This window comes from Protopterus annectens, chromosome 3.part1 (genome assembly GCF_019279795.1).
Source record: "Protopterus annectens isolate FY-2018-M chromosome 3.part1, PAN1.0, whole genome shotgun sequence".
In the NCBI taxonomy this organism is placed as follows: domain Eukaryota; kingdom Metazoa; phylum Chordata; order Ceratodontiformes; family Protopteridae; genus Protopterus; species Protopterus annectens.
Window position 1 is genome coordinate 431,390,693 of NC_056732.1, and position 14,252 is coordinate 431,404,944.

Consider the following 14,252-nt stretch of genomic DNA (forward strand, 5'->3'; position numbering starts at 1 on the left):
TTTGCATTATGCCCTGTTTTACCACATATATAACATCTTTTTATCATATCCAGTGATTAAATGTTCATGCCTCCACAGAAATAAAAAGTCCTTGTTTGACCCCTGTATTTCACAAAACTCCTATTACCATGAACATTAATAATACTAGGTACATGCATAACATTATAATTTTCCATTTTCAGTATTACCCCACATTCTCATCCCCACAGTCCACAGTCCACTTTCGTCATATATTTTTGTAGTGTCCATTACTTCACTGTATACAGTTAACAAATGTTCTTTCAGTTCTCTTGCTTCAACTTCAGTTCTAAACTGGATCATTATTTATTTTTTGTTTGTCTGTAAAAAGCTTGCACCACATATTCTGACCATGGATAAATATTTTTCTTTTGCTCATATGCACTCATTTTCCATGGCCTGTCCAGTCTCAAATATCAAGTCACAAAAAGTCTCTTTATTAATTAAAATAAATGCTCTTACCCTTTTGCTTTGACACCCAGAGGTTCTAGGAATGAATCCCAAACCTCATTCCTGTCCAAACTTTCTTCTTTTTTACTGTCCACATGTACTATATACTTCTTCTTTGTTTCTTTCATTTCTTCTTTCTTCTTTGTTTTTTCTCCAACAGTTTGTGCATAAGTTTTTATCTCTGGAACTTTTTCTGGCACAGTCTCTTATTCTCCTTTTTCTTCCTCTATTTTCCATGATGTCACTCCATGAAATTACTGCTCCATTTTCTGGCTCACTTTGGTTTACCATTTCATCCAAATAATCATTCCACAACCCCCCCCCCCCGATGGGAGGGTTGTAATTATGCATTGTTGAGCTGTAACTGTCTCTCCTTCAAACAATCTCCACTGAAAGTTTTCCTCTGAATCCATCTCTGTTTCAGCTACAATCTCCTTTTCCTTCAATATCACTTTTTTTTTCTGCACCTACTTTATCACAATAAAAACTTCTGGTAGAGATTCTACTATTTCAGCTACATTTTCAGTAACTTTCACTCCAGTTTCAGCAAAAACTAAATGAACCTTCTTTTCTCCCTGTTCCTCCTGGTGCCTCCATGCCTGAACAGGAAACAGGAAGTCAGGTTGTGTAACACACAAACTCTGCCATGGCCAAATTTCCCCTAGTAGTATAAATATCACCTTAGGTCTCCCCTGAAAAGAGACTACTAGCCTAGCAGAAATATCCCTGTGTGTGTGTGTGTCTGTGTGTGTGTGTGTTTATATATAAAGAGAGAGAGATAGATAATAGACAGGTTAAGTATATATAGATATATACACACATATACGTATAGATATATGTATGTATATATATATATATATATATATATATATATATATATATATGTGTGTGTGTGTGTGTGTGTGTGTGTCTGTGTGTGTGTGTGTATGTGTATATATATCTATATATATTTATTTCTCTCTTTCTGTATATATATATATATATATATATATATATATATATATATATATATATGGTTTACCATTGGAAGGTCGAATGTGACACCATCGAATGATGGTATCATCAACCCCTTTCCACGAAACCGACAATGTCAAATTCCGACATTGTCAAAATACAAATCAGCATAAACCACGGAATGGGCTTTAACATGGTTCAAGATGGGGGTGACATTTGTATTTCGACAATGTCAGGTTCGACATTGTCACCATTCAACCTCCTGACATCAACTAAAGTGGGTTCAACCAAACTGACCAAGACCTTCTAAGTGCAAACCATACACATGCACACACACACACACACACACACACACACACACACACACACACACACACGCACACACACACACACACACACACACATACACATGTATATATGCATATAAACACTGACACAAACTTTAAAATTAATTAGATTTATTCAGCTCACAATTGAATCAAGATAAAATGTAGTCAGAAAAGGAACAAGGCAGCATAGGATCATAGGATCAAAGGACTTTACTAGGTTATTGGTCCAGAGACCCTTACAAGCCTAGCCAAGAATTTAGGCCATGTTCCGACAAGTCAGCACCTGATGTCCCTGTTCAGCAGGGACACAGGTGGAATCTGAGTGGTGTATATTCTGTTCCCCATCCAGTTATCCAGGTTGCACTTAAAATGGTTAATGAGGTACTCAGCTTGACATGGAAAGGGAGTCTATTCCACAGAAGGGGGATTCTCTGGGACACAAATTTGTCCCACAAGCAAGTCCTACTGATGTCACAGACCAAGGTGAGGTCAAGCATGTGGGTTATTCGAGTGGAGCTTGACTTGCAGATATGCAGCATTCCCATCAAGGCGGGGTCTGACATTGCCTTGTATGCCAGACAGAGGTCACCTCTGAGGAGTCTGTATGAGACTAAGTAGAGTGACAGGGCTTTTAGCCTATCTGTGTAGAGCAGATGTTTGAGACTTTGGATTCTTCTGGTGAGGATCCTCTGTGGTCTCTCCAGCTGCTGCATGTGCTTTGTGAAGTACATGCTGAAAGGGGGATTGAACTCAATAATGGCTGTTATAAGAGAATACAGGGATGCTTGACCTTCTTGTCTCTTGATGAGATACCCTTACTAACGAAGTGGGCCATGTAAAAAGCTTTGCATACAACAGAGGCAATATGGTAGTCAAACGTCAGTTTGCTATCAACCTATGTGCCCAAGTCCCTCATGATTGATTGCGTGTGTATCTCTCACAATGGAGTCTCCTATGACTAATATGTTGGGTTTATGTTTAGTCCTTAGTGGCTGTGAGACCCAGATATGTGGACTATGTGTGGTGTATGGTGTGGTGGGCAGTGGAGTTTGCATGTGTTTTTGCCTCAGAGGTCTCTTTTGTTTGGGTATGTTTTTGTTTAGGACTTAGACATATATGCGTAAGAGTTATGTAGGTGTGGGTGGTGTTAGCAGTGTGGTGTTTGTGTTGACAACCTTCTCAGTGCCAGATATACTGGTTTGTGAGGAAGAGGCCTTAGACTCTAGACTATTAATGTAACTGTGGTAGTAGTAGAGAGTTGTTCATGTACATGAGGCAGTTACTACTCTGTCTCAGGATGCCCAAACTAGCTCAAACGTGGGGTTTAAATGCCAGAAAAAAAATAGAAGTTTCTAGTAACACAGAAATTTAGCCTCTTTGCCTGGAAATGTGCTAAAGATGAGGAACTACACTGTTGGGATACAGCTGTATCAAAGGGAAAAATTGTTGAAATTAGTGGTCTGGCTGTAGCACAAAATTGGGCAGCAGTTTGTGGTGCTGGGCAATGAGCAAACAAGCAGAAACCTACTCAAGGGTTGGGGATTAAATACCAGAAAGTTAAAACCTAAAATAACTTTTACAAAAGCTCAGAAAAAATGATGAGGTGCATACTTCAAACTCTAGCCCAGTGAATCTTTACCAGCCAGGGACCAATCAGCACAATCCTCTACTAGAGTGCAGAAGGGCCCTTTCTAATCCAAGATTGCCAGGAAAATGTGCTCAGAACAAACAACCACTACAAAGAAACAACCAGGTCCAGAAACAGCAACCCTGAGTCTGGACCATGCTACAGCTACTAGCTACACCATTTTAGCAGAAAACACTACAGAAATGTTTACCACAGCAGAAAAACAGCAGTGAGACACTAAATAAAAGTTTTAAACAAAAAAAGAGCAAGGAGAATCTAGAGAATTTTTTTTAACTACAAACAAATCAGTTGTATGATATACTTCCTGGGAGGAAAATCAGAACAAACAAACAGATGCTTAACAAATGAAGAAAATTCCCAGTTAATACCTTTCAAATACTAAAATTGGCTAAAAAAGCTTTATAAACAGTCAAAACAGTAACTAAAGTGATTTAACAGGCAGACAGTTGCAGTACAACAGTGCAGTTTGTTTATAGTAATAAAATACAGTAAAGAAGTTGGCAGCAAACAATAAAAAGTGCAATAAATGGTAAGAATAAGCAATAAATAGAAAAATAAGCAAAGACAACAGGCACCTTATGTTTTTTTAGGAAGCTCAGAAGCCTCTAGTCATCTGAAATCTCAGCAGAGATTTGTGGCTTTGCCCCTCTTCCATTTAGCTCAGTATAAACAAGCAGAAAACCACTCAAGGGTATTGGGTTAAATACCAGAAGATTAGAACCTAAAACAACTTTTAAAAAGCTCAAAAGAACCAATGAGGTGCTTACTCCAAGCCATGGACCAGTCAACCCTTACCAGCCAGGGATCAATCAGCACAACTGTCTCACTTGACTGTAGAAGGGCCCTTTCTAATTCAAGATGGCCTGGACAATGTGCTCAGAACAAACAGCCACTGTAAACAATCAAACAGGCCTAGAAACAGCAACCCTGAGTCTGGACTATGCTACAGCTACTAGCTACACTATTTTAGGCAGAATACACTATGAAAATATTTACCACAGCAGAAAAACAGCAGTGAGACACTAACTAAGAGTTTTAAACAAAAAAGGTCAAAGAGACACTAGAGAATGCTTTGAACTACAAACAAATCAGGTGTATGATACACTTCTTGGCAGGAAAATCAGAACAAATAAACAGATTTTAAAAGGCTTTACAAACAGTAAAAAACAGTTACTACAGTGACTTACTTGATAGGCTCAGTAAGGCAAACAGTTGCAGTACAACAGTGCAGTTTGTTTATAGTAATAAAATACAGTAAAGAATTTGGCAGCAGACAATAAAAGGTGTAATAAATGGTAAGAATAAGCAATAAATAGAAAAAATAAAGAAGAAAACATGCAACTTATGTTTTTTTAGGAAGCTCAGAAGCCTCTAGTCATCTGAAATCTCAGCACAGAGTTGTAGCTGTGCCCCCTCCTCCATTGAGCTCAGTGTGAACAAGCATAGTATTGCGTCATTATATAAAATAATGGCTCTAGTAGGTACTGCTCATTATTTGCTATAATTTACAAGCATACATGTCTGTTAAACATCCTGTGTTGTTAAGCCTCAAACTATAGAAACCTTACAGTAACATCAAATCATTCTACTCTCTTGACTCTTAGGCCTTACCAGCCACTGTCAATAAATATAGGTTTGGATTTTCTCTCTGAGATACTTAGTCTCATAAAATGCATTAAGTGATGTTAAGGGACACATTTTTCCATGTCAAGACTGGTAGGTAGGTATAGCTTTGTGGTTAGCATTTTTGCAGAAGTTCTGTTATCTTACCCTATTAGGAGAGACTGTGTTGCAGTTTTTACATTAATGTTGTCCTAACTTAGTGAAGACAGACAGACAGACTACAGTTTAACTTTTTTGTTCAGCAGCAAAACACTATTTAACATTTACACCTGAAATCCTTTCTGAAGGGATGGCACAATCTGTGACTGAAGAACCAGTAAAGCACTACAGATTGTTCAACCAGGCAGAGGGGCCCATTTCATTATGGAGTCAGAGTGTCACATGTCTAAACAAGCTATAAATTAATTTGAACAATATATATATTGTTCACTCTTAATCACACTCTGTACTCTCCTTTTGTGCCTTATTCTGGTTTGCACTGGTCACTTTATCTAATCCTATGTCTTCATACATTTATCCACCCTTCAAATGGTATACCTCAATTGTTGTTCAATTACTACTCTTGGCAAAAGATCGTATTTATTTATGTATGCATGTATATATATATATATATATATATATATATATATATATATATATATATGGATATATGTATGCATGCATGTAACTGTCTAATTATCAGATACATGGGATTGTCATCAGACTCCTTTCAGACACTGAACAGCACAAATAGAAGAGTACAATAAATCAGTTACAAAAGTGCACACCTTGTTTACATAACATAGTAGATGGCATTGGAATAGTTTTACATAATTTACAACAAAAGTTTGAAAATAATCATATAAATTAAAGTGATTAGATTTATTATTTTCTGGGGGAAAGTGTGTGTGTGTGTGTGTGTGTGTGTGTGTGTGTGTGTGTGTGTGTGTGTGTGTGTGTGTGTGATGTACCTCTCAACTGTCCAGAATTTTGCAGAATGTCCACACATTTGCCTCTTATGTTTGGTATGGCCCTCAGAAAATGTGTGGTTTTCTGGCAAATTATTGAGAATTGATGTAACTAAATAACAAACATCTGAATTTTAACATTCAGGAAGAATGCATTGTAATGCAAAACATTTTAGTATACCAACTTTTTAAGAGCAATATTTAAAAACTGTCCCTCTTTTAGATCCTTTGTTCCCTCGTTACTTTTGGATATGTCCAAATTTGTTGTGTGTGTGTGTGTGTGTGTGTGTGTGTGTGTGTGTGTGTGTGTGTGTGTGTGTGTGTGTGTGTGTAAAACAAGCAAAGGGGTAAAAGTTCACACAGACAAACTGTTCAGTAAAGACTGCAAGAAAGACCCAGACAAGTTAATGTTTGATGTGTAATACCTTAAACCTCCTGTTGTATATGGCACTGGGATATATGGAAATGACTCCTTAAAGCCATAACAGCCTTTCAGCCACATGACTTCTGAATGCCCATGACTTTTTACATTTTAGGTCTTTATGGGTTCATTCAGACCAATAAAACCAATGCCACTAGCTGTAGACATGGATCTTTTGCCCTTGTTTTAGCTTATCATAAGAAGATTACTTGACTATACTTTAAAAAATCCGAGCTTAAAAAATAACTTGTGTCACCTGAAATAAGTTTCTGTAAGACAATGCCAAATGCTCTGCACCTGTACATCTACAATTTTCATTTCTGCTTCCAGTCTAATGAAGTTACAAAGCCTTACAGAATTTCTATCAGCTGAAATAAGACATGCAATGCTGAAAGATTTACATATCTTTTTGTATATGTGTTCTTAGTTTATACATCCTTTAAAAGCACTACTCAGTAAGGTCACAGCTGTAGTTCAGTGTTTTCACTTTGTAGTTATCATGGCTGCTGCTAACAGAGACAATAAACTAATCATTTCCAGTTGTGGTCAAAATCCCTGCTTCCCTGAGTTTCTTATACCTTTATTTACATTTGCTAGAGGTAGTCAATCTCCTTCTCTACCATACTTCCCATATGAATTTTTATTTTAATTGAACATTCTTGGATATTATTATTAATTGCCCTGGTATATCTGTTTAGTTTAAGTTATCCTTGTCTTTAGCTGAAAAAACCCAGACATAATTAAATATATAAATAAATAAATATGTTTACTATTACCTGCTACTCCTTCTTAGGGGCAAATCTAACAGGTCTACTGAGCAACTGCAGATTGACCAATGCTTAAGTGGGTCAGTGGCCTGATTCCCTTTTCTTCCACCCCTATTTCCCAGCCACCCCCAAGAATCTTCAGATTTAACCTTTATGTAGCACACCCTCAAATCTCATTATTGGCAACCACTTAAAGTCACACAACACATTCAAATAAACATATGCCCTTAGCTCAGACATTCTACTAAATGTTGCACTCTACTCAGGACACACAAACTCAAGTCAATTCACATCCTCACACCTCTAAATACTACCCATTAACCCACTGCAAGTCCACCATACTGAGTCCGACCCATCCCATATTCATACAACAAACACATTAGAGGCTCCTACATGGTTCACATAAAATATTTCAAGCCTGTAACACAACAACATTCTCTCCATTAAGCTTACTCCTCACAAAAACATTCCCACTCAACACATCCACTCTCTCTTCATTCATGATGTATTCACTAGTACCCACTACCCACTGTCTTCTACCTCCTAATCCTTACTCATCTAACTTCTTGTCTCTTATGCACTCTGTCACACCTTTCAATCCCCTCATCCTGTACCTCTCTAACAAAGCCATTAAACTCCCACATGACCTTGACAGACATAGTTTCCACTTTATTCCCTCTCAAAACTGGAGACTTTCTAACCATAACATAAACCTTCTAAATACCATATCCAACAAGCTCACCTGAAATGAAAAGCCAAATTAAAATGGCAGACAATCCATCACTTACAGCACAGTAGTGACATACATCCTAACCCTGGCCTCTCACTCATCTCACCCTACTACCTCTATTCATCCCATCTCTCCCATACAATACTCCACAAACTGTTTGCTACTTATCATCTATATTAACAATAGAAGCATCTATAACAAGCTACCAGAATTCCATACATGGTTTGGATTGCATTCATATGACATTTCAGTAATGACAGAGACATGGTAAAAAATTAAACAAAAGATAATGAGATGCTCCTACCAGATTACAACATCCCCGGGGCAGAAAGAAAATATAAGAGAGCTGGTGAAATTGCAATACTCTATAAAACCACCATACAGCTCACCCTATTACCTCTAACACCCCTCCCTAATTTGACAAAACTGAAATCCTCAAATCTATTCTCAAACTAAATCAGCACAAATCTGTATGCATATTAGGAGCTTATATCCCACTAGGAATCAATCTCAGCACAGCAGAGGATCTCTGCTACTGGGTAGCATCCAACATCCCCCACAAAAAAAATTATTGAATTCAATACTGACTATCTCTCTCTCTCTCTTTCTACTATCAGCCACTCCCCATACCATAAAGCTGTATGGCCTAACACAAGTGGTCACCACATTCACTTGCTTCAACAATAAAACTAACAAGTGTACTACAATAGACTGGATAAACACTTCTATGCCAGGTAAAATCACTACTTTGTGACCCTCACAGTCTCTTTAAGTAAATACCTACCTACCTATATTTGGCATAAGAAAGTAAACACAAGTCCAGAAACAATACCACTTTAGTGTGACTCATAACCTCTCAAATTTTAGCACATTTGCTCATACCTAAAATAATATAACTGGAATAGGCTAAAGCACCTACCACTGGATGACACAGTTTCTCACCTCAATAATATATTCTTAAAAATCCTAAATGAACTGGCCCCACTTAGAAAAAAAATGACTTAAGACAGTCAAATGACTGTACATATCTAGCCAACCAAAAGCTTGCTCTCTTCTGAGAAAGACCTTCTACATATTTAAAACCGAATAACTCTGCAGGCTGTTCCTCCTAATATCATCAAGGGTCATGAATCTGGAACTTCATCCCCTAGCAGTAAAATAGGACTGCTTGCTATAGTCATTCAAACTACATCTAAGTCTCACTAACTCAACTCCTGGCTATGTAGACATGCTGCACCAGATTAGCACATCATTCCTCTTCATCTTCATCCTTGTCAGGTCCCCCCATATCGTCCTCCTGCCTGTACTGTGACTCACCCTCATACCCCCTTTGGCTATATGCCCTCAACAACCTTTATCTTCTATTTCTCAACTCCAGCTCTCTCTGTAGTATACATCTTAGAATACATATTGCTTTCTGTTGAAAATAGCAAAAATATGCTAGCCTGTATACTTTATCAAATTTGAAATGCAATTCATCCTCTTTCAAAAAATTATGCTAAGGCAATTTTACATTATTGCCTTTCAAATGGTAATGTCACTCTGTTATTTATGCATTAGAGACTTTCTCCCCGAGCCTCTCGTAAAAATGGGTCCTTTATCCTGCTGCACTTTCCCAATACAAAAGCAATAAAAATAATAAATTTAAAAAAATCTTGTCTGATGTCCATAAACAATTAGGGTGGCTGCAAAATATTCCAAATAGCATCCAAACCAAGTGGTAAAATAAACAAACCATTCCATTAAAACTTCAAGAAAGATTGAGCTAAGCTAGAATCTTCACTTTATAGTATCTTAAACATCATGTAGCAGATGCCCATATATATATATATATATATATATATATATATATACATACATATATATATATATGTATATATATATATATATATATATATATATATGTGTGTGTGTGTGTATATATATATATATATATATATATATATATATATATATATATATAAAATATTAACTTAATGAGTGAATGAATAGTGCAGTGTTAGTGGATCAGTTAGTTAATTGATTTACATTTGTGATTGGTCAGTGATTCTTATTTAATGAAGCAGTTTTTGTAATGTAATGTATTCTGATGAAGGCTATGCTGTGCATAGCTGAAAGCACTTAATAACCTTGTTTAATGAAATGAAACAACCCATTTTGGATTACAGCCTGGTTACATCTGTTTAACAAGTTAGTTTTTTTTTGGGTGTATTAGATTTTAGTTACGTTCTCTTACACCCTATCTCTGGGCTGGCTAGATATGGAGACGCAGAAAGAACAGAACGGGAAGACTCAAGGGCAAGTCAATGATGTGACAAGCCCTGAGGAGAATTCTGAGTTGAGTACCTTGAAACGCGAGGTCTCCCAACTAAAGGGTGAACTACAGCAGCTGGTGAGTGCTTTCTCCAGCTTTACAAGTAGTTTAAAATCAACCGCTAAGGATTCTATACATTTAGAATCCAATGAGGGGCCACGTGGATTGATGGCAGTCGAATCGACCAATGGTGAGGCAGGATTCCATAATGTAAGCGGAACTGACGTGGATTACATACAAGAAAAAGAAGGCGAACGATATGGAGCCATACCGAAGAGAAGACACCTTTCCAACAGAATTGACTGTTCTCAAAATCAACAACAGATGCAGGAAAGCATTCCATTTACAAGGAATGAAAGTGCAACGTTGAATCCAGGAACTGTTAATTCAAATATTCATAATGTCTCGGGTAAACTGGGAATGAGTCAAGTAGATTTTGGGGGACATAACGACTCCAGAAGAGCTATGCAGCCCTTTAACAGTTCGTTTAGACTTTCTGAGAAGAGACTGGGAACCAGTGGGCAATTGCTTGACAGTATTGAGAACACAAACTTCACGGACAATCATGGTAATAATGTGAATGGTTTTTCTAGTAACGGACAAAGGGATCCTTCATTGAGAAGGGTTCAAAATGTTTCAAGGAAGGAACATTACATCTCACTTATTAATAGGAGATATGAGTTTTCAGAAGCTGGGCAAGCTGGTGTGGAACACCATAAGGCTTTGTAGTTAAATGGTGAAAAAACTAAAAGTTTTGCTTCCCTGAAAGCCATGATATATTTTTTTGAAAAAAGACTGTTTAAATTAAAATCTTGTGAAGTTGATATTGCTTATTTGAACAAATGTTTAAGGTTACAGATTATTCCACAGGGGTTGCGTATATACAAGTTTCCTTTTGCGATTAAATACAATGAGTCAATTTTGGATGAATTTTTATACTATTTTTGAAGAAGCTGGTATGAATATTGTTAGAAAAACTGTATTTTTTGAGCAACAAAGAGACAGCATTTTTAAAGAGGTAGAACAACTTGACCAGAATATTTCAAATGATTTGTTATTTCCACAGTTCATAGAATTGCATTTTGAAGTGTTTGATAGGGTTGATAGAAGAATTAACAACCTATTTTCTAAGAAAAAAAAGAAAATTAGAGAGAGATAGTCAACAATATAAAGAAAAGAGGGTTTACCCAACAGAAAACATAATACATTCAGCAAATTCTCACTATAAAAGTAACAAAAATGTGACAACTAGAGAAATACAGGGATATGAGGAAGAATACACACAGGGAAGAGACAATGGAAGCACTTGGGATCAGGATTTTCCAGTATTCCACCACTCAGGAAGAACAGCACAGAGACAGATGAAAGTAGGGGGGCATTACCAGTACTGACATATAATCTTGAGAAACAACAAAGAATAGAGAATGGTTCAATATCAACAGTGGATGGACAGCCAATAGTCAATACATTGGATGGTTTCACTATCTATAATTATACAGAGCACATTATCATGGAAACCCATTTCAAACTTTTCTCTAAAGGTATTAAATGTGTGCCTCAAACTAGAGCTAATATGGTGGACAACATTACAGAATTAAAGTTGTATACAAGGAAATTGAACTATGACATTTTATTTTCAGATGATATATAAAATGTAATGAACAACAGGGATATTCCTCACAAGGGGAGTGTATTTAATCCACCCCTTCACCCATTAATAGATACCTTTGAAAAAATAGTATTGGAAGAAATATACGAGGCCCAAGAGAGAAATAAAACAAAGAAAATAAACTGGAATTTAAGTAAAGAAAAATTTAACTTGCTAATGGATTTGAGAAAAGATGAAACCATCAGGATAATGACTCCTGATAAGGGAGGGTGTGTGGTTTTGTTTAGGTCAACAGATTATTCAGATGAAATGCAAAACTTATTGTTTGATGAAGAAACATATGTTTTAGTTTCTCCCAATCAGATTAACATCTCTTATACATGAATTAATTCCTATTTAGAGGAGTATTTAATAAACAATAGAATAAAACACGAATTATATGATTTCCTGTATGTAAGGGACCTAAAAATCCCTCTTTTTTTGGAATCCCTAAAATACATAAAAATATTGACAAACCACCTTTCAGACTCATTGTAGCAGCAAATAATTCTAAAACTTATCCATTAGAAGTATTGGTTGATTTTTGGGTGAAACATGTAGTCAATGAGAGTGAACACTTGGTCAAAGACTCCTGGGAATTTCTAGGTAATATAAAAAAAGTAAAATAGCAAGAAAACTTGATACTTCTTACTATAGACGTGAAAGATTTATTCACGGTGATACCCACGAAGGAAGGTTTGGAATTTTTCGAAGAAGTTTTATTTAATTTTTCCAAGTTAGACCATAACTCTCCAAAGCCAAGAACACAGCATCCATGGGACCAGACAACATCCCAGGCTGCGTTCTTAATGAACTACAGAATGAACTGGCACCCCACCTAAGTACCATGTTCAATCATAGCCTCACCTCAGGCTTTTTGCCTGCTGAATGGCACACAGCAACGGTAATCCCACTCCACAAGGGGGGAGCCACCACGGACCCCGGGAACTACCGCCCCATTAGCCTGATGAGCCTGGTCTGCAAGGCCATGGAACGTATCATCATGGAACTTATAAAGAAAGACATTGGTAATCTCCAAACTCTGGACCCCACCCAGTTTGGGTTTGTAAAAGGCAGATCATGTCTCCTAAACCTGATAGACTTATTTGAAGCAGTCACCAAAGCCGTACACAAGGGTAAGGTGATTCAAACAGCCTATCTAGATCTTGCCAAGGCTTTCGACACCATGCCCCACTCTGGAATTATAGATAAACTCACTAAACTAGGTATAAATCCCTATGTCACAAGATGGGTTGCCAACTGGCTCACTAACAGAAACCACACTGTGAAAGTAGCAGACTCCAAATCCAACTTCAGACCAGTGACAAGTGGAGTACCACAGGGTTCAGTACTGGGTCCTCTCCTGTTTGGTATCTACTTTTCTGAAGTACAGGCTAACACAGAAGTTCTTTGGCTAAAGAAGTTCACAGATGACTGCAAACTAGGAGTCATAATCGAAACTCCTAACGATGTGGACAACCTACAAAAGGGCCTCACTGAGACAGATGCCTGGTGTCAAAGATATGGCCTGAAGCTCAATGCCAAAAAGTGCATTGTCATCCCCTTTGGTAAAAACTCTCTACCCATGAACTACAACATAGGCGGTAGTATACTTAACACCGAAAGTGTGATAAGAGACCTTGGGACACAGGTGGACAGTAGACTCTCCTTTGATAATCACATCGCCACAGTAGTCAGAAAATCCTTCTACGTGGCACACCTCATCACAAAATGTTTCTCATCCAGAAAAAAGAGGTCATTGTTCCCCTCTACTCATCACTCATTAGACCCATTCTAGAGTACAATGCCCCTTTTGGTATGTACCTCACAAGACATTTACAACAACTGGAAAGGCCGCAGAAATACCTCACAAAGAGGATTACCAGCCTCAAACAGATGCCATACGCAGACCGTCTCAAAAAACTCCAGCTTTACTCCATCGCATATCACTTACTCAGAGGTGATCTCTGCCTAACATACAAAGCTATGTCAAACCCAGAGCTGTTGGACATGCTCCACTTAAAAAAATCCCAATCCCTCCGAGCTACACGCTCTAGGGACCTAAACCTTGTCACCACAATAAACAGAACATGCCGGAGGGATAGATTCCTGTCCCAAAGACTTCCCATACTCTGGAATAAACTACCTATCTATATCAAACAAAGCTCCTCATTAGCACTCTTCAAAAACAATCTTGATGATCGGATGGGAAATAGGAACTTCACCCCAGGGATCACCTCTGTGGCTCTGCTCGACAGTGGCACAGGAAAATAATTTTTTTGGGTGGCAAAAGCCAGGGTACCTTTTTGGCTGGGCACGTATAGGTCCCAGGGCCGATAGCCTAGTACCTACCTATGAACTTATGAACCTATAAGATTATTTTAATTTGTGAAATTATGGGTT